The 26771-nt window shown below is 37.6% G+C and overlaps 1 long non-coding RNA gene across 1 annotated transcript; it reads right to left on the bottom strand.

Annotated features, from left to right (window-relative positions):
• Nucleotides 1–6583: 6583 nt before the first annotated feature.
• On the bottom strand, nucleotides 6584–24491 carry LOC141564793 (uncharacterized). The gene is made up of 3 exons (XR_012488724.1): nucleotides 24268–24491; nucleotides 8618–9279; nucleotides 6584–7966 (listed from the first exon to the last, which is right to left on the bottom strand). It is a non-coding gene; the product is annotated as an uncharacterized LOC141564793 (long non-coding RNA).
• Nucleotides 24492–26771: the final 2280 nt, after the last annotated feature.

Genomic DNA, 26771 nt, shown 5'->3' with positions numbered 1-26771 from the left:
TTTTATAACTTTTTTTTGATAGTACATATGCATGGGTAATTTTTTTTACAACATTATCCCTTGCACTCACTTCTGTTCCGAATTTTACCCTCCTTCCCTCCTAGATGGCAGGTATTCCCATACATGTTAAATGTGTTATAGTATATCCTAGATACAATATATGTGTGTAGAACCGAATTTCTTGTTGCACAGGAAGAATTGGATTCAGAAGGTAAAAATAACCTGGGAAGAAAAACAAAAATGCAAACAGTTTATACTCATTTCCCAGTGTTCCTTCTCTGGCTGTAGCTGATTCTGTCCATCATTGATCAACTGGAACTGGATTAGATCTTCTCTTTGTCGAAGATATCCACTTCCATCAGAATACATCCTCATACAGTATTGTTGTTGAAGTGTATAATCATCTCCTGGTTCTGCCCATTTCACTTAGCATCAGTTCATGTAAGTCTCTCCAAGCCTCTCTGTATTCATCCTGCTGATCATTTCTTACAGAACAATAATATTCCATAACATTCATATACCATTATTTACCCAACCATTCTCCAACTGATGGGCATCCATTCACTTTCCAGTTTCTAGCCACTACAAAAAGGGCTGTCACAAACATTTTGGCACATACGGGTCCCTTTCCCTTCTTTAGTATTTCTTTGGGATATAAGCCCAGTAATAGCACTGCTGGATCAAAGGGATGCACAGTTTGATAACTTTTGGGGCATAATTCCAGATTGCTCTCCAGAATGGTTGGATTCTTTTACAACTCCAGCAACAATGCATCAATGTCCCAGTTTTCCCACAGCCCCTCCAACATTCATCATTAATTTTTCCTGTCATTTTAGACAATCTGACAGGTGTGTAGTGGCATCTCAGAGTTGTCTTAATTTGCATTTCTCTGATCAAGTAGTGATTTGGAACACTCTTTTATATAAGTGGAAATAGTTTCAATTTCGTCATTTGAAAATTGTCTGTTCATATCCTTTGACCATTTATCAATTGGAGAATGGCTTGATTTCTTATAAATTAGAGTCAGTTCTCTATATATTTTGGAAATGAGACCTTTATCAGAACCTTTAACTGTAAAAATATTTTCCCAATTTGTTACTTCCCTTCTAATCTTGTTTGCATTAGTTTTGTTTGTACAAAAGCTTTTTAATTTGATGTAATCAAAATTTTCTATTTTGTGATCAATAAGGATCTCTAGTTCTCCTTTGGTCACAAATTCCTTCCTCCTCCACAAGTTTGAGAGGTAAACTATCCTATGTTCCTCTAATTTATTTATGATCTCATCCTTTATGCCTAAATCATGGATCCATTTTGATCTTATCTTGGTATATAGTGTTAGGCGTGGGTCCATACCTAATTTCTTCCATACTAATTTCCAGTTTTCCTAGCAGTTTTTGTAAGATAATGAATTCTTATCCTAAAAGTTGTAATCTTTGGGTTTGGTACCTTGGTATTTGAATTGTTTTTTCCTGGCTGTTTGTAATATTTTTTCCTTAGTCTGATAGTTCTGAAATTTGGCCACAATATTCCATGGATTTTTTTTTCAGGGTCTTTTTCAGAAGGTGTTTGATGAATTCTTTCAGTGTCTATTTTCCCTTCTGGTTCTGTTACTTCTGGACAGTTCTCTTTGATGATTTCCTGTAAAATAGTATCTAGGCTCTTTTTTTTTCATCATAATTTTCTGGAAGTCAAATAATCCTCAGATTATCTCTCCTAGATCTATTTTCCATGTCTGTTGTTTTTCCAAGTAGATATGAAATATTTCTTTCCATTTTTTTAATTTTTAAATTTTTTTTTTTTTTTTTTTTGGTTTTGCTTGACTGATTCTTGATGTCTCAGGGAATCATTCTTTTCTATTTGTTCAGTTCTGATTTTTAATGAGTTATTTTATTCATTAGCTTTTTTTTCCTTTTTTTTTTTTACTTTTTTTTGTATATGTCCAATTGAGTTTTTAAATGAGTTGTTTTGCTCTATGGACTTTTTTTCCATTTCACTAATTTTTTTTTTAGTGAGTTATTTTCTTTTTCCAATTCACAAATTCTGTTTCCTTGTACTTCTTGGGAGTTTTTTACCTTTTCCAATTCACATTTCAGGAGTTTGTTACTCTCTTGCATAGCTTCTCTTTCCTTCCCCATTTTTCTTCTGGCTCTCTTTTAAGATTTTTAATAGTCTCTTCTAGGAGAGCCTTTTGTGTTGGGAACCAATAATTGTCTGGAGACTGCTATTAGTCTCCTCAGGGTTGAAAACCTGCTCTCTTTCTGTATAGAAGCTATCAATTGTCCTTTTAATTTTTTTAATTCATTTTTTAAAGCCTGTAGGGTATGTCTTCAGAGCCAGGAGGTTACCAGCTTCCTCTGCAGAGCAGGGATAAGTGTATGAACAGCCTATGGCTGCAAAGAGTGGCCAGGTATGGGAGTGTTCTGGGAAATAGTTCTCCAATGGAAGTGACTCAGGCCTGCACGGCCCAGCTGCAGGGGATGTGTGTGTGTGTGTGTGTGTGTGTGTGTGTGTGTGCATGTGTGCCCTGTTAAGAACCCCGATGGTTGGATTAATGACTGCCTTGAGGTAAGAGGCTGAGCAGTGAAAGTGTCACTACCACAATCCAAAGTCTGCTGAGGGGCTATGGGTATTAGCAGCTGACCAGCTAATAGCCCTGCTCCCACAGAAGTGTCTCTGCTCCAGAAGCACAGTCTTGCTGTGGAAGTTCTGTTGCACAAGGCTGAACCCCCCCCCCACTGTGTAGATTAGAGGCTGCTCCAGGGGATTTGCAGCTGCCCTGGCTGTGCTTCAGCATGCAGCTGCACTGTTGCTCTGGTCTATGCTGAGTCACTTTTGGTTTGGGGTGGGGTACAGTTCTGGTGAGTGAAGTGAGCAGAACCAGGAGAACATTGTAAGAGTAAGATCGTGTGATGATCAACTATAATAGTCTTAGTTCTTCTCAGCAATACAGTAATCCAAGACAATAGACTTGGGATGGAAAATGTTATTCACATTCAGAGAAAGAACTATGGAGACTGAATGTGGATTGCAGCATACTATTTTCATCTTTTTTTGTTTGTTTTTTCTTTCCCATATTTTTTCCCTTTTGGTCTGATTTTTCTTTCATAACATGACGAAATATAGAAATATATTTAGAAGGGTTGTACATATTTAAACCCATTGCTTCCTGTCTTGGAGAAGGGGTAAATGGGGCAGGGAGGGAGAAAAAATTTGGAATATAAAAATAGAAATAAATGTTGAAAACTATCTTTATACGCATTTGGAAAAATACAGTATTATTGAGAAAAAATGTTCTTTTTGACTGAATAATCAAACCTTGGAGATGTCCACTCCAATATGTGCAATGTGAAATTCACATGACATATTTATTCCAGACTTTTGGCATTTCTCCCAAAGTATGTCGCATATAGCAGAAAGTGTTGCTAGATGTGTTTGAGTGTAATAATAGAATTCACTGGTTCCCAGGGCCTGGGATATTCACCCCTTCCACCAAAGACCCAAGTATTGAGGGAGTGGCTAGCTTTTAAAAAGAGAAGGTTGAGCCTCCTTTTCTTTATTGCTTAGTTATTTAAAACCTTGTCATGGATCCTTGGGGAGAATCATTTAAAACTTAGATTTGGTTCATGTCAAGGGTCTCCTCCAAAGGGAAATAGAAAATTCTCAAATATATAACATCTTCTAGCTATAGAATGGCTATTAATTGTTCCACAAAAGAAAGGTGTATACACACATTTGTAAACTTCATAAGTGCACATTGACAAGGACAGATATGAAATGGTGGCTTTATTATCTTGTTAGACTCTCCTCGAAGTATAACATGAAGTATTTAGTGATTGTTTTGAAAAGGCATTCAACCTTCACCTCAAGTTATTCAAATAACTATCTCAAAGCTGATGTCTTCTGACAAGCTAGATCAGGATTTGGACCCATCCTTTTTGGTGATCATCTTCTTCATGGAGAGAGTTGGAACAGCTCAAGTAGTTGTCTCCCAAAGTTCAGCTGACACTGACGGAAGAATCCAGCATCTCCCAAGAAAGCCCCTTCTGAAAAGTCCTTAAATTTTTTAAAAGACTGCTGTCCCCATATTCTCATGGAGGCAAAGAATCATGTCATCCCATGGCCCAGGGGAAAGAGCAAGGCAAATGTATGACTCAAAGAACCACTTATTTAAGGGCTAACAGCACATGTTATATTGGAAGAGGCTCAGCTCCAGATAAATCCATCCTTTAACCAGAATTGATCAATTAATGAAGGAGATAAATAAGATAATTCTCTAATTTCTCTAAGTCTTAGTTTCCTCATCTATAAATGAAGAGGTTGGACAAGATAACCTTTGAAGTATCCCTTCCAGTTCTAGGTCTGAAAAAATCCACCAATTACCACCTGAAAGAGATCCCAGAAGAAAAACTATTAAGTTTCAGAGCTTTAGGTTAAGGAAAAAATGTTGGAAGCCACAAGAAAACTAAACAATTTAAATACCATGAAGCTTCAATTAGGATTACACAAGACCTAGCAGCTACTACAATGAAGAATCATAGGTCTTGAAATACTATGTTTCATAGAGTAGAAGAGTTGGGGTTACAACTAAGAGTAATTTGGCCCAGAAAGTTAAGTATAATTCTTATTTATTTATATTTATGTTTCTTTATTTGTTTGTTTTTTTGCTGAGGCAATTGGGGTTAAGTGACTTGTTCAAGGTCACACAGCGAGGAAGTGTTAAGTGTCTGAGGCCAGATTTGAATTCAGGCCTGCCTGACTTCAGGACTGGTGCTCTATCCACTGTGCTACCTAGCTGCTCCTAAGTATAATTCTTAATGGGAAAAAAGAAAAAGGGCCATTTAATGAACTGAAAGATTTCTGGATATTTGTGATAGAAACAGAAGAACTGAAGGGAAAATTTGACATGTAATATCCAGGAGAGATATAAACATTAATGACCAATTATAACAAACTCAATAAGGTCAAATCATTTATTTTTTACTTGTGAAAATATTATCAGTTCTTCTATGACTCATTTTTTATTTGGGTAGTATAAAAGAAAGGCTTGGTCTCAGCTGTGTATGATGGGGTTATTCTAAAAAAAACTGTGTAGGAAGATAAAAAAGGACTGATTACCTCATACAAATGAGGCAAAAAAAAGAAAAATTGATATAAAAAGTATGTAGGGGAATCTCATTAGGAATGGGTTACAAAGAGAACAACATAAATATGTGTGTATGTGTATGAAAGTTTTCTAAATTCAGAAAGAAATAAGATGGCAAATGGATAGGGTGGGGGTGAGGATTAGGGAGGAATTCTTGGAGGTGGTCAAGTTAAGAAATACGTAGGCAATGTAGTGGATAGAAGGAAAGCAGAGGAATAGAAATAAGGTGAGAAGGATAGTGAGAAAAATAGGAAGGTGGGAAACATTCAATAAGTAATTATAGCTTAAAATGTAAACAGGATGAATTTACCCATAAAATGGAAACAAATAAATTAAAAATGTGAATTCAACAATTGTTTTCAGAAAAAAAACTATCAAAATGAGAAAGACCCACAAAAATAAAATAAAGGTCAGGAATAGAATTTATTACTAAAAAAGAAAAGGTAGTAATCATGATTTCAAACAAAGTTAAAGCTAAAATAGATTTAACTAAAAGAGAACAAAAAGAAAAAATGCCTGCCATATTATTCAATCCTGTTTTTAAACCATTAAAATAACTAGACAATATTACCTGCCAAAATAGCCACATGAACTATATTAATATAAACATAAAACACTTTTTACACAAACAAAATTAGATCTAAATAATCAAAGTAATTGATGAGGTTAAAAGAGATAGCCCCAGACACAAATGATTAACAGGAAATTCCTGTCTTAGAAGAGGTTAAAGGAGATTATTTGAGACACAAATGATTAACAGAATTTTAAATTCTTGTCTTATTTACAAATCTCTCCAGAATCTCTTTGAATACAAACATCTCTATATCTGAAGGAAGAAGAAAAGTCCTTTTCAAATGCAAACTCTGTTTTATGATTTTGCTCGTGTATAAAACGAATCTCCAGAATCCTATTCTTTGCAAATTGGCCTTGTACCTTGTAGCCACTTTGCCTGATGACCCTGAAGTGTTCCCTTTCTAATCAATAAAGATTTTCATTTAACACAGCATTGAGTAGCAAATTCATTAGCTAGACCCAGCCTTGGTACTTTGGGAAAGAGGAAGGACAGAGGTAATCAACCAGAAAAGAACTGACCCATCTTGGCTTAGAGCCTCAGTTTCATCCTCATCAGTAATATTTATTGTTTTTGGGTAGTCAAAGCCAATATAATAAAAATGACACTTTTACCTAACCTATCTAATGTCATCCCAATTAAAGTAATTTAAAATTATTTTACAGAGATAATATATAGTATATGAAAAATATTTATATAATATATAGTATCTATTATTATCATCTTATCTATTACATTATCTAAAATAATAATATAAAATAATAACAAACTTCATTTAGAAGAACAAAAGGTCATGAATTTCAAAGAAACTGGAGTGGAGAGGGATATGTAAAGGAAACAAATTTGGTAGTATCATACTTTAAACAATCTTTTTTTTTTTTGATAATTTAATGATTTCTTTTGATGAATTATTTTGATTTTGGTTTATTATTTCTTTGTGTCCTTGAACATCATTAGCTTTCTGTCCAATATTCACTTTCAAGGAATTATTTTCTTCCTTAAGTTTTTGGTTCTTTATTTCAAGCTGGCTGTTTTCTTTTCATAAGTTTCTTTATTTTCTTGAATTGCTCTTATTTTTCTTTTTCTAATTTTTTCTTAATTTCTCCTATTTTATTTTTAAAGGCCTTTTATGCTTTGACCATTTGACATTTTTCATCGAAAAAGAATGACTTTCAGTTCCATTATCTTCCTCTGAATATGAATTGAGATCTTCTATATCCCTATAGTAGCTATTTTTGTTGTTGTTGTTGTTGTTGGTTTTCTCCTTTCCCGGCTCATATTTTTCTCTTTATTTTTAAAAACTATTAGCATGATCTGATTCTAGGAATGAGATACAGGTCCTTCCCACTATTATTTTCTAAGGTCATTGTAGGACCCAACCTTGTCTTCTTCCTAAATCTCCTAAGCCAAGGCTAGTGCTCCCAGTTGTGATGTACCACAAATGATCTTGCTCCCTGCCATCCCTCCAATGGCTGCAAACTACAACTGTCCTTTCTACCTGTGAACTGAAACCAAGGACTGTGCTCTCATGCAAATGCCCACAGCCAACAGGGTTCCTGCTCCTTGTGACTGTACTCTCCAAGTATATGCTAGTTTTTCTCTTCCCCACTTCCCCAGGGCAGTAGCCCACCCCAGGATATGTTTGGTCAATACAGCTGCACCTGACATCCCTCAACAACAGAAGGTCTTTCAATCTTCTTTTACTTCACTGTCAGACCCCTACTCCATTGGGGAGATGAAAGTTTCTATGTCAGGCTGTCTCCCAAGCCCTGCTTCTGCCACGGTTTGTTATTGATTCTGCAGAATTGGGCTGGAGATGTTTGGAAACCTCTGCCTCTGGAGGCTAGGTCTTTCTTGGAGTCCTCTTAGGTTGTTTTAAGAGAACACAAATGCTTTAGCCTGACTCTTGTTTATTTTCCACTATTCTACTTTCCCTCTGAGGCAATAATCTGTCTTTTTTTTCTGTGGAGGAAATTTGGAAAGCTGAAAGTTTTCTGACCTACTCTGTCTTCCCAGAATCCTCTCCTCTCTATTCCTCAAACTTTAATTTTTTTAAGACTTTCCATTGAAGTAAGATTTCAAAATAAAGTTTTTCAAATGAGTCCTTTGAAATATGGAGAAATTTCATAAAAAATAAGTAATTGATAGAAAATGGGTCTAGTTGGAGACCAAGAACATTGAACTTAATTTACAATGAATGATGTGAGATGTTGGTCGAATTATGGCATCTTTCTGGGCTTTAGTTTCTTCATCTGTAAAACAAGAGTTCTGGAGTCAATGTATTTTAAGACCTCTTCCATCTCAACTCCAGTTGTAGGGACTTGATAGTTCTAGGAACTGTCCTGATGGAAAAAGTACTTCACATGCCTCTGTTGGATTATAGCCCTTGTTACATTTCTTGAAAATGATCTATTAAGTGATTCTGGTATCTTAAAGAAATTAAGGAAAGTCTCTTAATACATTTAATGACCTATGTCCAGAGTTGTATTGAGGATCAAATGAGAAAATATTTGTAAAGCACTTTATAAACCTTAAAGGTCTCTATAAATACTCAGTGTTATTCATGAGCCTTTGAGGTCTGTCTTTGTGAGCCTGGGTTCTATGATTCTACCACCCAGGGTCACAAGGCTAGTATGTAACTGGCACTGAAGCCCAAGTCTTTGTATTTTCCACTTGATGCTCTTTCTATTCCCTGCTCTGATTTTGAAAGTTCCTATTGTATCAGTTCATACTACAGAGTCTGAGAGCTAGGGATTGTGATACTCTAACCCTAGGATAGTGTTCCACAAAAAGAAGGCTGTTCTAGTCAGCCTCCTACCCAGACTCATCCAATTCAAATGGATGCTTAGTTCTCTGCTCTTCCACTCAGACCACAGGATCTTAGCCCCAGGATTGGAAGTTACCTCAGAAGTCACCATTAGCACTCCTAATTTTACTGACAGGGAAACTGAGGCCCATAGAACTAACAAGATGTTCCCAAGGTCATCCAGTAAGTGGCAGAATGTGGGTTTTCTCACTCCAGATCCAGTATCTTTCCCACTGCATTTGGTTGGGAAAAATGAATTTTTTTTGTTCTATTCTGCATCATGGAAGATCCAATATTAAACATATAAATGCTGTATTTTCTCTTGTTTTGCAAGAACCCATATTCTCTCTTCCATTTCTCTGAGGGTGCAAAAAAATGTAAACATTGCGGCAAATTATGAATGAATTCATTTCTCTCGCAGCGGCACTTTCAGGAAGTCATAAGATGGGTTGCTTCTGCTCTCAGAAACTCTCAGTCAAGTGCCATTGTGCTCTGTGGGAGACACTTCCACATTCTGGTGGTGTCGAGCTCACACCTGGGAAAATTTCTCAGCCTACACATTGCTGGGTGTTTCAGTACAAGTTGTCAGTGAACTGATGTGAAATCTGAATAGGAACAAAAGGGGAGGGAGCAAAATGGGGCAGTACGAAGCTGTCATTTCAGAAGGGATTTCTTGACATCATAGAAATTTCTCCTCTCTGGAGGTGTGGCCTTTGATGCCAAATTATGCTGAGATGAGTGTGAGCCTTCCCCCATCACCTTGAAGAGAGAAAGAGAAACAGGTAAGGCCTTGGTTGGATTCTCCAAAGAATTCTTGAGAAGTCTTGAGGATATTCCACAATTTCCAGAGAGGAATTGAACTTTCACAAGAATATAGGGAAGGAGGTTTGCACAAACAAAATTTTAAAAATTTATGACTGTCTTGTGCTTTTACATGACCTTCAATTCCAAATATATCTTTTCTCTTCCTTCTACCCAGTGAATCATTTCTTGTAACAAAGACTTTTTTTAAAGAGAGAAAAAGCAATTTAGCAAAACCAACCAATACATCAACTATATCTGATAGCATTTGTAATAGTTATACCTGTATTATTCCATATATCCAAAGAAGAAAATAAATTCATTTAATCAACTCTTCTCCAGGGCCAAGTTTGGTTTAAAAAACTGTATAGCATATAGGTTTTGGAGGATAATTTTCCCCATTTACATTGTAGTAGTCATTGTAGACATTGTTTTCTTGGTTCTGTTTATTTCAACTCTTTTCATGAATGTCTTTTTTGCATTTTTCTGAGTTCCTGATATTTATCATTTTTTTTAACAAAATGATTCAAGATTATTCCCTTATAGTCACATAACATAATTGGTTTTTACTCTTCCTCAAACTTTGGATATCTATTTTGTTTCCTTTTTTTTTTTTTTTTGGCCAATGTAAAACATTCTGCTATGATATTTTAGTAGATATGAGACCTTTCTGTCTTTGATCTCTATGGGCAAGTATGTCTCACAGTGGGGGCTTTATATGATTTAAAGACATTCTTGTCACTTTTAAAAGTATAATTCACAATTGCTTTCCAAAATGGTAAGACGAACTCCCAGCTCTACTAACAACACATGCCTGTCTTTCCCTAGCCCTTCTAGCATTGACTATTTCCATTTTTTGGTTTTCTTTACTAATTTCCTGGGTGTGGGATGAAATAGAAGTTAATTTTTACTTGGGTTAAAGATTTGTGAATGGATAATTATTTTTTCATTAGCAGGACTAAAATCGGAGAGGTATTAGGTGGTACTGGTGTGCACTGATGTCAGTCGGTGAATAAATGACAAATACTATAGCAAAATCTCCAGGCAACCCCAAAACAGTGTTCTGAGATTTAAGCTATTTGAAGCCTATTTTGCTTGTTCAGGGGAGGAAAAAAAGTGATTTTAGCCTGAAATAATTCAGAACTGAGTTTTGAATTTACTTAGAAGTCGTTCTATTTCTGAGTGGGCCTTAAAAACAAGCTTTGAAAAAAATATTATTTAAACAAATAGCTCTCTCTAGGTTTCTTAGGGCTGTAGATTGGGAGCTGGAATAGACTTTAGAGGTCATCTAATACAATTCTTAATTTACTGAAATTGAGTCTCAGAGAGGGAAAGTTACTTATTATCAGGTCATAGTCAGGATTCAAATACTAGTCCTTGTGACTTCAAATCTAGGATTCTGATCTAAGGCTTAAATCTTATCCTGAGTACTTGTATGTGATGGAAGTTATTTCACTCCTATGAGGTTCAGTTTGCTCATCTGTAAAATGGGTATAATAGTAGAATCTACTTTACACAGTTGCTGTGAGAATGAACTGATTTAATGTACATTTGTTTGCAACCCTTAGAGTTCTAGAATGTGAGTTTGCTTTTCCTCATATTGTTGTTATTTTTTTTCTTCTTTTTCTATATTCAATAGAATTTAGATTGCTCCTGACCTGGGAGAAGCTACCTTTTTACTATATGTATTTTTTAGATCTGATATTCAGCAGTCTACTTCACAGTGGTCAAATTTTTATTTTCTAAGTGAGTAAAAGTGTCAGGATATAAGTTAATAATAAAAACAAGAAATAACAATAACCAAGTAAACTCTGATGTGCACTAGTAACTTAAATTTGTGATGTTCCAGATAACTCTCTAAGACTTAAAGTTGCAAACAGGCATTGGAAGAAGGAATTTCCTCCTCTGAGTTTCCAATACCTCGGAAATCATGGGTCATATCTAGTTCCAATGCTTTCCTCTAAACACTGCTGCCTGTTCTCAACTGGGAGCCAGGTTCAGGGTGATGTAAACTGTCTGGGAATTCCAGCTCCCTTCAGATTTGGGAATTTGGATGGAGTATGTGGGATTGAGGAGGACCTGAGTTCAAATTTAGCTTCAGACACTAGATGTGAGACCCTGAACAAGTCACTTAATCCTAATTGACTTGCAAAAAAGCACCAAAACTCAAATGTTGAGGCCAGACAAATGCTGGGGTTGGGAAGAAATATTTACCTTTAAAGGGCACCAATAACATTGGTGATCGTCTTTTGTAATGGTTGATAAAGCATGAAATATTAGCCCCCAGGAGATGAATAAGCAGGAATACAGCTCAGTTTTCAGGGTTTTCCAGAGACATTAATTCATTCATTTCACATATACCTATTCTATCCTACACATTTTAAATACAAAGTCGAAAGTGAATAGTCTGTCCTGATGGAGTTTATAATCATAGGAAGAGCAACACATACACAAGCCAGTATAAAATAAAGAGAACTGCATTTCTAAGTAGAGAGAGTACTGATATCTGGGTGGGGTGGGAATGAGGAAGGGCATCTGCTAGATGATGGCAACTGACCTGCGCCTCCAAGGGAGCTATGGATGGGTTAGGAGGCAAAGGTGAGGAGAGAGAGCACTTTGTGGACATGACTGAGAGCCTGAGAGAGAGACAAAGATGGAGGATAGAATTTCATGTAAGGGGAACATGACATAGGTTAGTTACATGGGGATGGAGAATGTGTGAAAGGGAATAAGAAGAAGTAGAAAGGCAAAGATGAAAGACTGGAGTTTTGCTTTTTGCAACACAATTTCAAAATCAACACATGGTCCCATAAAATGCTTATCTTGAACATCCTTTTAAAAAATGCCAAGATTTTAATTGATGTAGTTTGTTTTGAGATCACCTTAATTTCTCCCTTTTCCTCCCTCCCCTGTCTGTCTCTCACCCTACTTTTGTCACATTAAAATCCATTTCTTATCTTTCTGGAGCACACTGATCAGAGCAAAGATGATTCAGTAAAGTCATCTCAGTGCTGAGTCCGACTGTAGATACTTGACATAGTGAGACCTTGACTGCTTTTTGCCTTCTTCCTCCTTCTGTCTCTCATCATTCATTTATTGAATGAAGGACGAGAGTTTTACAATAACAAGGAAGAGAAACTCTCTTTGCAAGGGACACGTAAGCTAATGTGCTAGCACAGACTTCCCATAAGTCTTCATTCAAATTTTTTTGGGGGCTGCCCTTTGTAAATGATTATTAATTACTTAATTGAAATGCTTTTTGACCTTTCTTTGTGGTCTGAATCTTTAGAATTGTTCCTGGGACATGGTAAGCACTTAATACATGTTTGTAGCCTGACTGATTGACTGAACTACTTCAATATCTTTACATCTTCCATTTGGATTAAATGATATAAATTATGCACCAAATCCCTATTATATATATATTATATATAATATTACATATTATATATAATATTATATATAAAATATTACATATATATATTATATATAATATTACATATTATATATAATATTATATATAAAATATTACATATATAATATTATATATTATGAAGTAACTCAGATTTGAAAATTCCATACAAAGAGCATTTAATGGATTTATTAAGCACCTATTATGTGTTATGGGCACTGTGCTAAGTAAATGAATGAATCAAAATGTGTTTGCTATGTGTCAAGCACTGTGATAAGATGGAGAAACAAAAAGAGAAGCAGAAATGGTCCTTGCCCTCAAGGAGCTTACGATTTAATGGGAGAGATGATACACAGAGAAGTGGGAGACAAGCATTTTGATTCAGAATTATCTGGGTATGGTGAATGGGGACCTAAGAAAATAGCTGGATACAGTCCTTCCTTCCAGGAGCAATGGATGAGTTGATTTGGTCCTGGCTACAGAACTTGAAGTAGGGTAGGGATAAAATGAAAAATAGACCCTAAGTGCCAAGGCAGTTGGCAAGAAGATGGCCTGGAAACAACGAGAATACAAAGAAGCGTGTCATTCTGCAGCATATTCTAACTTCCTTTTGGGCACAGATTTTTTGTTTGGCCTTTGTATCCCCAGGGTGTAGCAGAGCGCCTCATTTTTAGAAGGGTTTGCTCCCTAGATCTGTAATTCTCTTCACTGACACAAATTAGCAACCTGTAACTTTAGGATTTAGGGAATTGTCTGGGTTATGAAGAGTAAAGTGACAGCTAGTAGATGTCAGTGACAGGACCTGAACCTTAAGTGCCCCCCTATTTCTTATGGCAACCTGCTTATCTAAGAAGTATTAAATAAACATATACTGGATCAGTTTTATTCCTCTATAAAGACAAGATTGAAGGTTGTATGAGGTTTAGTTTTATGACTTGCAATCTGGTTGAAATAAAAAGTTAAATAATACATCAATAACTCAATGGCTATGTGAGCACATCCATGTGGGTATTTCCATCCATTTGTTCATATAGCAACCTGACTATAGTTTCCCATCCTATTGAATAATCAACAAACATTTATTAGGAACTTACTACTCTGAGTATGACTATGATGATGAGTACTATTATTAATACTAGCTGACATTTATATTTTACTTAAAAGTCTGTAAAATGCTTTAGAAATATTATTTCATTTTAACCTCACAGTAATGATGGGATTCAGGGTTATCATTATCCCCATTTTACAGATGATGAAATTGAGTTAGCCAATGAGCATTTATTAAGTGCCATTACTGGTGCCAGACCAGAGCAGTTAGGTGATGCATATTGGAGTTTGCATTCCTAGAGTCAAGAAGATTCATCCTCCTAAGTTCAACTATGGCCTCAGCCATTTACTAGTTGTATGATCCTGGATAAGCCATTTTACTTCATTTGCCTCAGTTTCCTTATCTGAAAAATGAGTTGAAAAAAGAAATGGCAAACCACTCCAATATCTTTGCTAAGAAGACTCCAAAAATAATCATAAAGATTGGACACAACTGAGAATGACTGAACAACAATAACATGTGCCAGGTATTACGTTATTCCTGAGAATACAACAACAAAGGAAAAACTAATTCCTGCTCTTAAGGAATCCAGGCTTAATGTAGTAGATAGCATGACAAAAATTATATGTAAACAAGGAATATGCAAGATAAATTGAAGAAAATCATCATATGGGAAATAACTAGCATTAAAGGGGATCAAGAAAGATTTATTTAACCTTAATTCTGAAGTAAAACTGCCTAAAGAAACAGATAGTATATGTGTGAGACTGGATTTGAACTCATCTTCTTGATTCCAGAACCAGTGTTCTATCTATTGAACCACTGAGATGCCTTTGTGCTAGCTGCTGAGGATACAAAAAATTAGAATTCTTGTCTCTTTTGCTTATAGAAACCTGAAAGATTTACTCAATGTAATTTCAGTTTCTAGTTTTTTGTTTGTTTGTTTGTTTTTTTACGGTTCATTGGTAAAATGAGGGGTCTGTAAGAGGTGGCCTCTGAAATCCTTCTTAGCTCTAGATCTAAGAGTCTCTGAACATTGCTGCTTCCCCATGATTGAGTCACCTTCTCTTCCCATCATTCATTTCCTCTATGACTTCCTGTGTGAAGGCCATTGTTGGAAAGATGCTGCAGCCTTCTCTTTAGAGAGAATGTGTTTCTCCCTTGCCTTTTTAGCCACTTGTAAATTTGATTTTCTGCAGACTTTGGCATTCTCTTAGAGTTCATTTCACCAAACATTTTCTAAGCACATATCTGTGCTTAAAGCTGTGTATAAAGCTGTATGCATAATAGAGTATTTGGAAAGGTCCGGGTTCAAATCCTCTCTCTGACACATGCTATGTCACTTAGATTTTCAATGTCTTGGAAAATTCTCTAAGTCTGTACATCACTAGCAAGAGCCAGTGTACAGTGGTGGAAGGAATTTCCTCACTGAGAGCTCCTTTTACCAATGAAATATCATAGATAAAACCCAAAAAGGGGGAAAAAAAGATGCAAGGCTCTGTCCTAGGTGCTGATGGTACAAGGACAAAATGTAAAGCAATGGCAGCCATCAAGGAGCTTACTAGGTGGTTTACAACACTAAATAGCTAAGTATATGCATCTCTTGGGCTGGGAAGTCCATTCTCAGGTCTGACTTGTGCCCAGAACAAGAGGAGGAAAGGTAAAAAGTGCCTAGAATTCTAAGATTTGCAACCATATATTCCAAAAAATGATACTCAAGAAGATGCATGATATATATATGGGTATGTGGAGGAGCAGTGTAGGATCATTAAAAGCAAGGTGCAAGTGATATTTTTCATCCCTTTTATTTTTCCTTTGTGTGTTGTTAAGTTGCTTTCTTTTGAATTGCTTTTTTTTGATTATAAAATAATTGACTCCTCTCCCATCCTACCTTTTTCCAGTTACCAAAAAAATCATAAAAAGACTGGTTTGATTAACTTATCTGATGGGTAGACCATTATACAAAGCAGAAGTAGAAGGGATAATTCATGCCATCTTCCTTCATATGAGCAATAAGAGAAAGGGTCTACTTAATGAGATTAGAGAAGTTCTGAATAATAAAAGCCAACCTCAACAAGCACTTAATAAAGTGTTTACCATGCACCAGATTCATATATTCCCTTGAAATCTAGGTTAAGGACTTCTGATAACAAGGGAGAAAAGAAGAGGATCTATGAAGGGGCCTCAGCTGATGGTTAGCGGATGGAACACAGATGAAGAAACAGTAAAGGAGTAAAATAAAAGAACATTTGGATACATAAGAGGAGAAGCAGAAGAGAGAGTGTCATAAAAACCTAGTGGGAGGAAAGAATATCCAGTAAGACAAGATGTGATAAAAAAAAATGATAAAAAAAGATGAGGATCCTTTAGATTTGGTTAATTAGAAACCCAGGTAACTTTGAAGAAAGCAGTTTCAGTTGAGTGATGATGTTGGAAACCAGATGGCAAAGGCTTTTAAAGAGAGTGAGTGAGATTGAACATGGAAGTTTCCTCTATTGGAACCTGAAATCTTAAGAATTTGAAGGACTTGGGATTTCAGCGACTTTTTAGAGGAGACCTTCCCTCATATCTCTCAACTACAGTTATGCCAGAAGCTTTCCTGTCATCCTGACTCTGATATATCTTTCCCTAGAGGAAGAAATTCTTCCTTTTGTTCATAAAGAAATTAACAGCTTGTTGCAAAGGGAAATTGCTTAGGATACAGCTGATTCATGCAAGAAAAATCTCTTCTTCCTATTTAATTTGATGAATGATACATTCAGTTCATAAGACTTGGAACCCAGTTACTATCCTTTCCTCCTATAGTATTGCTGCAGTCCATATTAGTTTAAAAAAAGGCTTTCCTTGTCAATTCAAGTGGTTTGTTTGCCTTGGTCACACAGAGTGAAGAATGAATGATTCAGCCTCTATGAACTCCTCATTGGCTTTAGAGGGGAATTCCCAAGCAATACCACTTCAGATTTTGGTGGGTATTTCCTTGTTATAGTACCTGATCCTAATACCTATTTATTGAGCTCCTGTGGTTTGGGATCCAGAAATAGTATTATCAGAGCTCCTCACTCATTTTTTAGCTGAGATGTAGCATGCCATCCAGGCTACTCAAGAGGGAAGCTTCTGTATTTTCATTTCTCCTATTCTCTAGGAAACAACCTAGGTGCCATCGTTTGAAGCTCTTCAACTTCTCATTTCAGGGCTTGGATATCATGTTTAGGTTATTCTTTTAATTATTCCCCCCCAAATCATCATAGTACAATCCAGGCAGGTCTTCTTAGAAGTGAAGACATGAACAATGTCAAACAAAGGAAAGGAACTTGAAAACTTAAAACTACAGAAATTGAGAGTCGGAAGAAACCATCTAATTCAGCCTATGCCTGAAAGGAATTATCGATATAACATGTTCAGCTTCCTGGCTCCCAACTTCTGATCAGCCTCTACTTTAAAGGAAGGAGCACCGAGGACAGCTCCTTTCCTTAGGAAGCTTTTGCCAACATCAAAATTAAATTTTCCCTGTTAGAATTTCCAATCATTTCACCTGAGTAAAGGTAAGGATTTGACAATTAGAGCTCATCACAGACTGGTTCCAACTTACCTTTGCAGGCTTTTCCTGTAACTATCCCTCAAAGTCCAGACAAAGTGACTAGGCCTGCTTTTACACAAATGGTTCTCCATGTTTCAATACGCTTTCTATTCACCTCCAAATCTCAAACCTTTTTTAAAAGTTCAGTGCAGGTGCCACCTGTCATGGGAGGCTTTCCCTCATCCTCTCTTTTTCTTGAAATAATTCTGAATTTCTTTGTGTACAGATTGTACTAACTGATTTCTGAACTCATTGTATCCTCTTAGTAGAATGTTGATTAATGGCAAAGTTCATTCAGTTGAATCTAGTCCCACCTTTTCAAATCAAAAGTCCACCTGTCAGATGAACATTTATTAAATAACTTCTTTCCTGCTTTCCTGTGCTCAGTTTGGGGAATTACAAAGGGAGGTAAAACCAGATGCACTCCCCAAGATGTTTGCGTTTGATTGGGGGAGAAAAGATGAAATCAAATTTTATATACAAGATAAATTCTGAGTAGATAGAAAGAAATCTCAGAAGGAAAGCATGGTTTAGGAGCAGAGACAGGAAAAGCTTGCTTCAGGGGGCAGGATTTAGGCTGAATCTTAAAGAAAGCCAAGAGATAGAGATGAGAGGAGAGGACATTCTAGGCTGGGGAGAGAAGGTAGAGAACACAGCCATTGCAAAAATCTGGAGTCTGGAGTCTTGGAGCATCAAGCAAGCCAGGGTCACTGGCTTGTAGAGTGTCTGGAAGGGAGAAAAAGGTAAAACTGTCAGAAGTGTAGGAAAAAGACAGATTATGAAGATCTTTAAAAGGAAACAGAAGGTTGTCTATCCATCCTGTAGGGAATAGAAAGCCACTGGAATTTATAGAGTAGGGCAGCAACATAAACTTTAGAAAAAAAACTAGTAACTGAGTGGAAGATGGATTAAAAGGGTGAGAGAGGTGAGGCAGGGAGACCATCCAGAAGCCAATTGCAGTAGTCAAAAGGTGATGGGAATCCGTGCAGGAGATGGCTATGTGAGAATAGAGAAGGGGGCATATAAGAGAAGTGTTGTGAAAAAAAATGAAAAGATATGGAGAAAGTTTGAATATGCGAGCTGCATAAGAATAAGGCATTGATGATGATGGCTTAAGTGGGAATCTGGATAATTGGGAAAACTTTGCTACTCTCATTAGTAAAGAGAAGTTTAGAAGAGGAGAGGATTTTTTTTGGAGGAAGAAGGTAATGAATTCTGTTTGGATATGCTCATGCAAATCTAGTTCAATATACTCCAGAGCCAGTTGGTATTGCTAAAGAGAAACTAGGGCTTGATATATTCACTGGAAAATCATCTCTAGGGAGATGATAATTGAACCCATAAGAGTTGAGATCATCGAGGGAGATAGCATAGAGGGAAAAGACAAAAAAGGCCTAGGACAGAATATGGAGGAACACTCATGGTTAGTGGGGATGATGTAAATGGAGATTCAGCAAAGGAGACTGAGAAGGAGCAATCTGAGAAGTGAAAAGAGAAACATGAGAGAACAGGGTCCCAAAGACCTAAAGAAAGTAAAGGAAAGTGATCAACAGTATCAAAGATTGAAGAAAAGAAAAGAATAATGAAATAAAGACTGGTAAAAGGCCATTAGATCAGGCAATTAAGAGATTATTGCCAACTTTGAATTTGGTAGTTTCAGTTTAATTATGGGGTTAAAAACCAGGATACAGAGTGCTAAGAAGCATGGGAGAGGAGGAAGGGAGGCAATGAGCATACATGAGTTCCTCAAGGAGCTTTAGCCAAGAAGAGGAGGAGGAGAGACGGTGGATGATAGATAGTGGATCTGAATGAATGAAATGTGGGGTTTTCAAATATGAAAGAGGCACGTTGAAACTGGTAGATAGCAGCAGAGCAGTGGGGAGATAAGCAATATTGAAGGTTAGTGAGAAGGGGGATGGTAACAGGGAGATCTGCTAGAGATAAGAAGATGGAATGAAATCAAGGGTACATATAGGTTGTGGGAAGGTCCATTAAGGTATCTTGTCAAAGGTGAAGGCTACCTCCTCATGTTAGGCAGTGGTGAAGGAGGAGAAAGCAAGTGAAGACATGAGTAATAGTGAGAAGGAAAGCATATCGAATAGTTTGAATTTTCAGTGAAGAAGAGGCAAGGTCCTCAGGAGAGATGGGGGTGTCAGAGATTGCTGTGGAAGATTTGCGGAGAGATGGTGAGATTTGAAACAGTTGCTGTGGGGAGTGGGAGAGTAATTTGATCAGGGAAGGTTGCCTTCATGCAAAGCCCAACTGAGATTGTGTGACATATTTATATTATATAGGCAGACTCAATGATACATGATCAGATTAACTCAGAAGTTGAAACTTGACATTGGAAGTGGAACACTTGTGGATGATGAATGGTAGGATCAATGTATGACCAGTTCTGTGAGTAGTTGGGGTGGAGGGGAGAAATAGGGCATGGCAGTTGAGCACATGGAGGTAGGAGGAAGTAAGGGGGCTTGGGAATGTATTAATATGTATGTTGCGGTACTCCGGTATGATGGAAGGAGATGAGCTGGCAAGGAATACTGTGAGTCATAGATTGAATTCACTGAGTAAGAAAGGAGAATATAAGAGAGGTCAGTTGATAATAGCTGCCACCTGTCTGGATTGAGTGATAAATTTGGACTGACTGAACCTCAAAGGAAGAGAGATTACTGAGTGATGGTGGTTGAGGAAAGTCTGGAAGGCAACGTGAAGCTCCAACTCACCAAGAACAAACATTTGGAGGATGAGAGAAAGTGCTCCCAGTATTAGAAGGGGGCCCCAGGAGACTGTGTCATCAGCAGGTGCCAAGTCTAACTGAAAACAAGAAGACTAAGGGAGTGCTTTAAGATAAAAGCAAATTTGTTACTTAAGGTGTAGACATCTCAGAGAAGGAGCTATTGTAACCCTATTGAGATCAAATCCTCTCTGTCTCTGTCTCTGTCTCTGTCTCTGTCTCTGTCTCTGTCTCTCTGTCTCTCTGTCTCTCTGTCTCTCTCTCTCTCTCTCTCTCTCTGTCTCTGTCTCTGTCTCTCTCTGTCTGTCTCTGTCTGTCTGTCTGTCTGTCTGTCTCTTTCTCTCTGTCTGTCTGTCTGTCTCTTTCTTTCTCTCTCTCTCTGTCTGTCTCTGTCTTTCTCTCTCTGTCTCTGTCTCTGTCTGTCTCTGTTTGTCTCCCCTCTCTCTGTCTGTGTGTGTCTCTCTGTTTCTGTCTTTTTTGTCCTGTCCTGTCCTGCCTTCTCTTCTCTTTTCCTCTCCTCTCTTCTCTAGTGTATGTAGTGAAGCAATTTGTCTGTTCAGTAAGAGGGAAATCATAGCTTTAGAGCCAAATGAAAACTTGGATTCCATGTACTACAATCCCTCCATTTTATAGATGAGAAAATGGAGAGTCAAAGAGTTAAGGTCTCAGAGATTACACAGGTTCAGTTAGTGGCAGAGGTGGAATTCACACTCCTGTCCTGTTTCCAAGTCCACTAATATTTCCACTGCCTCATATCATTTTTCATAGTCAACTGTAAAGTTGCCTCTCCACACTTCTGGGTTTTGGGGGGTTTCTTTTTGTTCCTACCACTGTTATGACTATACCAGGTGTTAGAGAAGATTTGGCCCATCTGCCCTTCTTGATTGTGAATTCCAGAATGAGCATCCAATCTCACTATTACTTGGAGATCCCAATAGAAGCTTCATTGGCGAGGGGCTCTGGTTAATTGGGGGGCATCCCCTGCACTCTTCAAACACTTTAACTGAAGGATGACATCATAGGGATTTCCCTTCTCTTGCTCCTTACACCAAGTCTCGTTGGTATTTTAAAATATCAGATTTTTTGTTTATTGGTTGCATGTGCCCTAAAGTTTCATTTCATGGAATTGTAGACTAGAATCATGGAATCAGAACTTGAAGAGATTTAAGAACCACAACATTTTACAAAAAAAAGGAAACCGAGGTCAAACAATTTAACCAAAATCACACAGTGAAAATAATTGGGTTCAAGCTAAGTCTCCCTTGTTCCACATTGCATGGATTGCTTGTGAGAGCAATGTTGTTCCTCCGCGAGGTCCAGAAGGGCAGGGACTGCCTCATCTAAATAATGGTCTGTGCATGGTAAACACTTGACGAATGCTTATTTTTATTACAAAAAGGACTTTTATTTTAAGGTGTAGACACTTACCCAAGAAGAGAAGAAAACCAGCTCTCGAGGTTTCCTCTTTTCTCTAGGATCCCTTTGGCCGATCTTTCTCGGTTCTCTGAGTTTGGTTCCCTCTGGTGTTCATAATGACAGAACAAGAGCAGTGCTAGCATTTACTATGAAACAGCAGTGATATACAAAGGTTGCTTAATTCAGGAACAAAAAATGATCTTTTTCATAGCCTCACAATATATGTTCTAGGAAAATAAAGGTTTTCACATGCCCTCTATCTTGTCTACAAAGCTTAAGAGCTGGATGAGGTCAGAGAAAACAAAGGCAAGAGAATGTTTAAAGAAAAATGTCTGCAAGACTGGGGGATTGGTGCCTGGGAAGGGTGTGTGTGCGTCTGTGCATGTGTGCATACATGTGTATATATACATATACACACATGTATTTGTATACTGTGTGTTGTATATATATATGTGTGTGTATGCATGTGTTTTTGTACAGGTGTATATTGTATTGTGTGTTTGTGTACCTGTGTATATTTTATGCATGTGTTTGCGTGTATGCATGTGTTTGTGTATATATGTGCATATGCATGTGTTTGTGTACATGTATATATTGTATGTATGTGTTTGTGTATGTATATAAGCTCTTCTTCTCTCCTTGTGTGGTTTTTCATGTTCTAGAACAGAACTCAAACTCCTTTTTGCCTGAGAAATTTTTATGCAACCTCAACATATAGGTATGTAAAATAAGCATACAAATTAATACAATTTTACAATTTTTAGTTATAAAATTTTAATTTTACAATTTAATTTTAATTTCATAGAATAATTTACAATTAATAAAGAATAACTTGCAACCCCATTATTTATGACCTCATATAGAGCTGCAACCCATAGTTTAGTTTAAGAAGCTACCCAAGAGCACCACCCACTGTGGTATAATTGACAGAAAGACCGGCAATCAACTGTCTGAGAAGCAGAGAGAGTTAGATGTTTAACCCAGATCATTTTCTGTTATTCTGTGGAAAGAATAACAAGTAGAGATGGATTGTAGGACGGTTGAATGTGGTTGGACAACAGTGGCTCCCTACAAAGGCATCTGATATTTTGGGAGGTTGGAGGAGCAGAATGATGAAGTGCCCTGCTCAAGGCAATGGGGAAGCGCAGAAAGTGCAATCCAGGTCTTTGGAACCGGTGCTTATTCTTTCCTCGTTCCTCTCTTTTTGCCCACTGAGACCTGCTTTGACTTTATCTTGGCTCTGGCTTTTTAAATTTAGTAAAAATCACTAGTCAATTACAAAAGATTCTGAATCTCTGGAGTTGACTCTGTATGAAAAGTATCTTTGGAACTAGACCAGAAATTCAGCTCCTTTTTATTTCGCTGAGTATTTGCTTATGGGAAGCAACTCACACCACCTCAGCTCCATCACTCAACAGATTCTTCAGTTCCTCTGTCCACTTTGGCTCCTGGCCATAGACTGTTTCATGACCCCTTTTCTCATTTCAACATTATATGCTCTTTTGTTTCCTCATGTTGGTTTGGTGAAGGAAAGGATCCAATGAGGAAATGGTAACTAACATGGCAGAAAAGAGTTGATGACATTCTCTGTGGTCCAGCAATAGGCCAGTTGCCATGGCGCCAACTGGCTTCAGAAGTGAGTAAAGAAGGGTAAAGAAGGTAAAGAAGTGAAGAGGTAAAGAAGGGTAAAGTCTTGTTCACAGACAAGGCTACAGAATGAAATTAGGGCCTCTTTGTCAAAATACACTTCATCTGAGAAGAGTAACATAATAAATATGTAAAGAAGGCACTGGAGTTTGTATCAGAGGACCTGGATGCAAATCTCAGTTCTTATTTTCTGGATGACTTCTGAGCCTCAGTTTCCCCATTGCTAAAAGAAAAGGGATTAGAGCATCTTCTTTTCTTCATCCTAGAGCCTTATAAGTTCGACAAGACTTTCCAAATTTACACGTTTGCTTTAAAAGAATTCAGTTTGATTTTCTACTTGAATAACTTTGATTGGTCTTCAGTTTCCCATCAAATTGCTTCTTTGATTTGCCTTCAAGGGAAGCACAATGACATTTCTCAAGAGAGAGGGTGTTAAAAATAATCTTCACAGGCTTCATTCATTAAATCCTTCCAGAGAAAGAGTGGGGAGAGAGAGAGAAACAGAGAGAGAGGTAGAGAAACAGAGAGACAGAGAGAGACAGAGACAGAGAGAAAAAGAGAGAGAGAGAGAGAGAGAGAGAGAGAGAGAGAGAGAGAGAGAGAGAGAGAGAGAGAGAGAGAGGCAGAGACTGATACAGAGACACAGAGACAGAGAGTGAGAGAGAAACAGAGACAGACAGATAGAAAGAGACAGAGACACACACACACACACACACATAGAGACAAAGACAGAGATTTAGAGATAGAGACAGATATTCAGAGACAGAGAGACAGAGAGATAGACACACAGAGAGGCAGAGAAACAAAGAATGAGAGAGATAGACAGAGACCATCGCACACACACAGAGGACATTAGAAAAGAACAAAGACATGAACATTAAGGGAAGAGAAAATACCTATCTCCAGCTCTAATGTCAATTAGATCTTGACAGTGATTCTGTGAAGTTAAATGCTACATTCCTTTCACCCCTATGTTGCTGATAAGGAAACTGAGGCCCCAAAGGTTAAGTAGCTTCCCCATTGCCATATATACTATAAAGGTCAGAGGAAGGATTTGAACCCTAACCACTACCAAGTTCTGCCCTGAGCCCCATTATATACACTCTTACACTATTTCATGTGGTGATCTCATCAGCCCCCATGAACTCAAAGCTTTATTCAGATGATTTGCAGGTCTATTTATCCAGGTTTCATTTTTTTTCCTGAGTCCTTCAAACAGCAGCCTATTGGGCATCTTGAACTGAAAGTCCCTCAGACATCTTAAACTCAACACATCTGAAAATAAGCTCATTATCTTTCCTCCAAACCCTCCCCTCTTCCTAGCTTCTTTGTTGCTATGGAGGACACTTCCATCTCCCTAACTACTCAGACTTTCAATCTGGGTGTCATCCTCTGTGACTCAATGACTTACCTCGTCTCTCTTCCATCCCCTCATATCCAATCTGTTGTCAACATTTGTTGCTATACCTCCTGCCCATTCCCATATATGCTCTCTTCTCTCTTCTGACACTGCTATCGCCCTAATGCAGGCCCTTATCCCCTTATATCTGGATGAGGAAACCGAGGCAAAAAAGGCTTATGTGACCTGCCCAGAATCACACAGCTAGTAAGTTTCTGATGCCAAATTCAGATCTTTCTGACCAGGTCCAGCACCATCAGCTGCCAAGAGGGCCTACATGTCTCTGGAAAAGCAAAGATTTGTGGGCAAGAGTTCTGAGAAGTCTGTGCTTTTTCAGCTTCTTAGCGATCCCCACTACCAGGGAGAGCAGAGAGTTCAGCCAGCCAGATTACAGGGGTGAAAGATAATGGAGTGAAAGTGAAAGGAATACAGGGCACAGGAATGTTAGGATCTTGAAGGCAGAGACTAGTTTGGTTTGTGAGTGTTTTCTGGGTTCCCAGTGCCTTCTGCAATTTGGCATTTAGGAAAGACCTTATTGGATTGGTTCAGGTTTTAGGAGACATCACTGTAGATATTGAGGTCCCTAGGAAAGGCTGAGGTAAAAAGAAAGACTATGATCCAAATCTTGAACTCCTTAAAGAAGAGAAGAGAATGACTTAGATTCTGGGGTGGGGGGGGAATAATAATAAGGACAGGGAGAAGGTGATAGAGCCAGAAGAAATGGGTTTCCAAGGTAGACTTTTCTGAGAGATAGTGACAATGGGATGTAGAGAGTAAGTTGTTTCTTCCCCCTGGCCCAGGGTACTGGAGGGCACGAGAGTGAGTAGTGCCCAGCTCTGGCTGTCTTCCAGGAGAGTTTAGGCTCCTGAGCACCAGAAGATAAAATGAGTGTAAAAAAAGAGATCCTGAAACTTCTCACTTCTCCCAGGCTCTGGGAACATGTAATACCATTCTTAGTCTGCCCTTGTTCCCAGGCACTCTGTGACTTCACAAATAACCTGAATACCATCCTAGGCTGAATTAGTTTAGATTCCAGTCATAAGGATTGAGAGTCTCATTGTATTCTACTTTTGAAGGTCACATCCTTAGAGCACATCTGCTCAGTTCCAAATGGTACAGTTTAGGAAGGAAATTGGTAGATGGAAGAGAATTCAGAAATAGCAATCAGGATGGTGAAAAATCTTTTTTTTTTTTAAATGACTTATGAGGAACAGTAAAAGGAACTAAGAATATTTAGTTTGGTGAAGAGAAGGCTTCAGGGTCTCATGACAGCTGTATTCAAATATTTGATGGCTTCCAACTGGGATCCACTGTAATGAAGTTTTTCTCCTAAGAGACAACAAATCCATCAATCAATAACCATTTATTACAGTCCTATTATATGTTGGGCACTGTCCAGGGTACTGAGAATTCCAAGACAAAAATACCAAGATGATCCTTACTCTCCAGGAATTTCTTCCTTTCCCCTAAGTAGTCTTCAACTTTTATAACCTCTTTCTTTACCCAACTAAAGCTGCAGCATCACCCTAAGATGAACCTCCTCCATGATCTTGAACTTGTCATTTCCTTCTTTCCTCTTCCCCATTCTTCCTATTTCTGTTGTGCTCACCATCCTTCTGGTTACTTAATCTCATAAACTGGCAAATCCTCTTCCCTCTCATTCACCCTTCATAGGCAAGTCTTGGTGATTCTCTTTCCCAGCATCTATCCAATCCATTTTTTCTCTACTCACTCTATTACTGCCTTACTTTAGGTTCTCATCATCTCTCACTTGGATTATTGAGTAATTCATAATTTTTTATCATATAATATTATCATTATGGTGTATAATGTGCTCCTGGTTCTGATCATTTTACTTTGCATCAGTTCTTGTAAATCCTTCTAGGTGTTTCTTAAATCACCATTTCTTTATAGCAGAGTAAATTTCATCACAATAATATATCATAACTTGTTTAGTCATTCTCCAATTGATGGTCATCCTCTCAATTTCCAATTCTTAGCCACCACAAAAAGTTGCTATAAATATTTTCTGTGCAAATAGATTCTCTACTCTGTTTTGTGTTTGGATTATAGACTTAACAGTTGTATTGCTGAATCAAAGGATATGTACAGTTTTACAACCCTTTGGGCGTAGTTCCAAATTGTTCTCCAGAATAGTTGGATCAGTTCACAACGCCAATAACAATGCTTTACTATTTCAGTTTCCCCACATCT

This window comes from Sminthopsis crassicaudata, chromosome 3, assembly GCF_048593235.1.
Source record: "Sminthopsis crassicaudata isolate SCR6 chromosome 3, ASM4859323v1, whole genome shotgun sequence".
NCBI classification, from domain to species: domain Eukaryota; kingdom Metazoa; phylum Chordata; class Mammalia; order Dasyuromorphia; family Dasyuridae; genus Sminthopsis; species Sminthopsis crassicaudata.
This window is presented reverse-complemented; position numbering and strand designations above follow the sequence as displayed.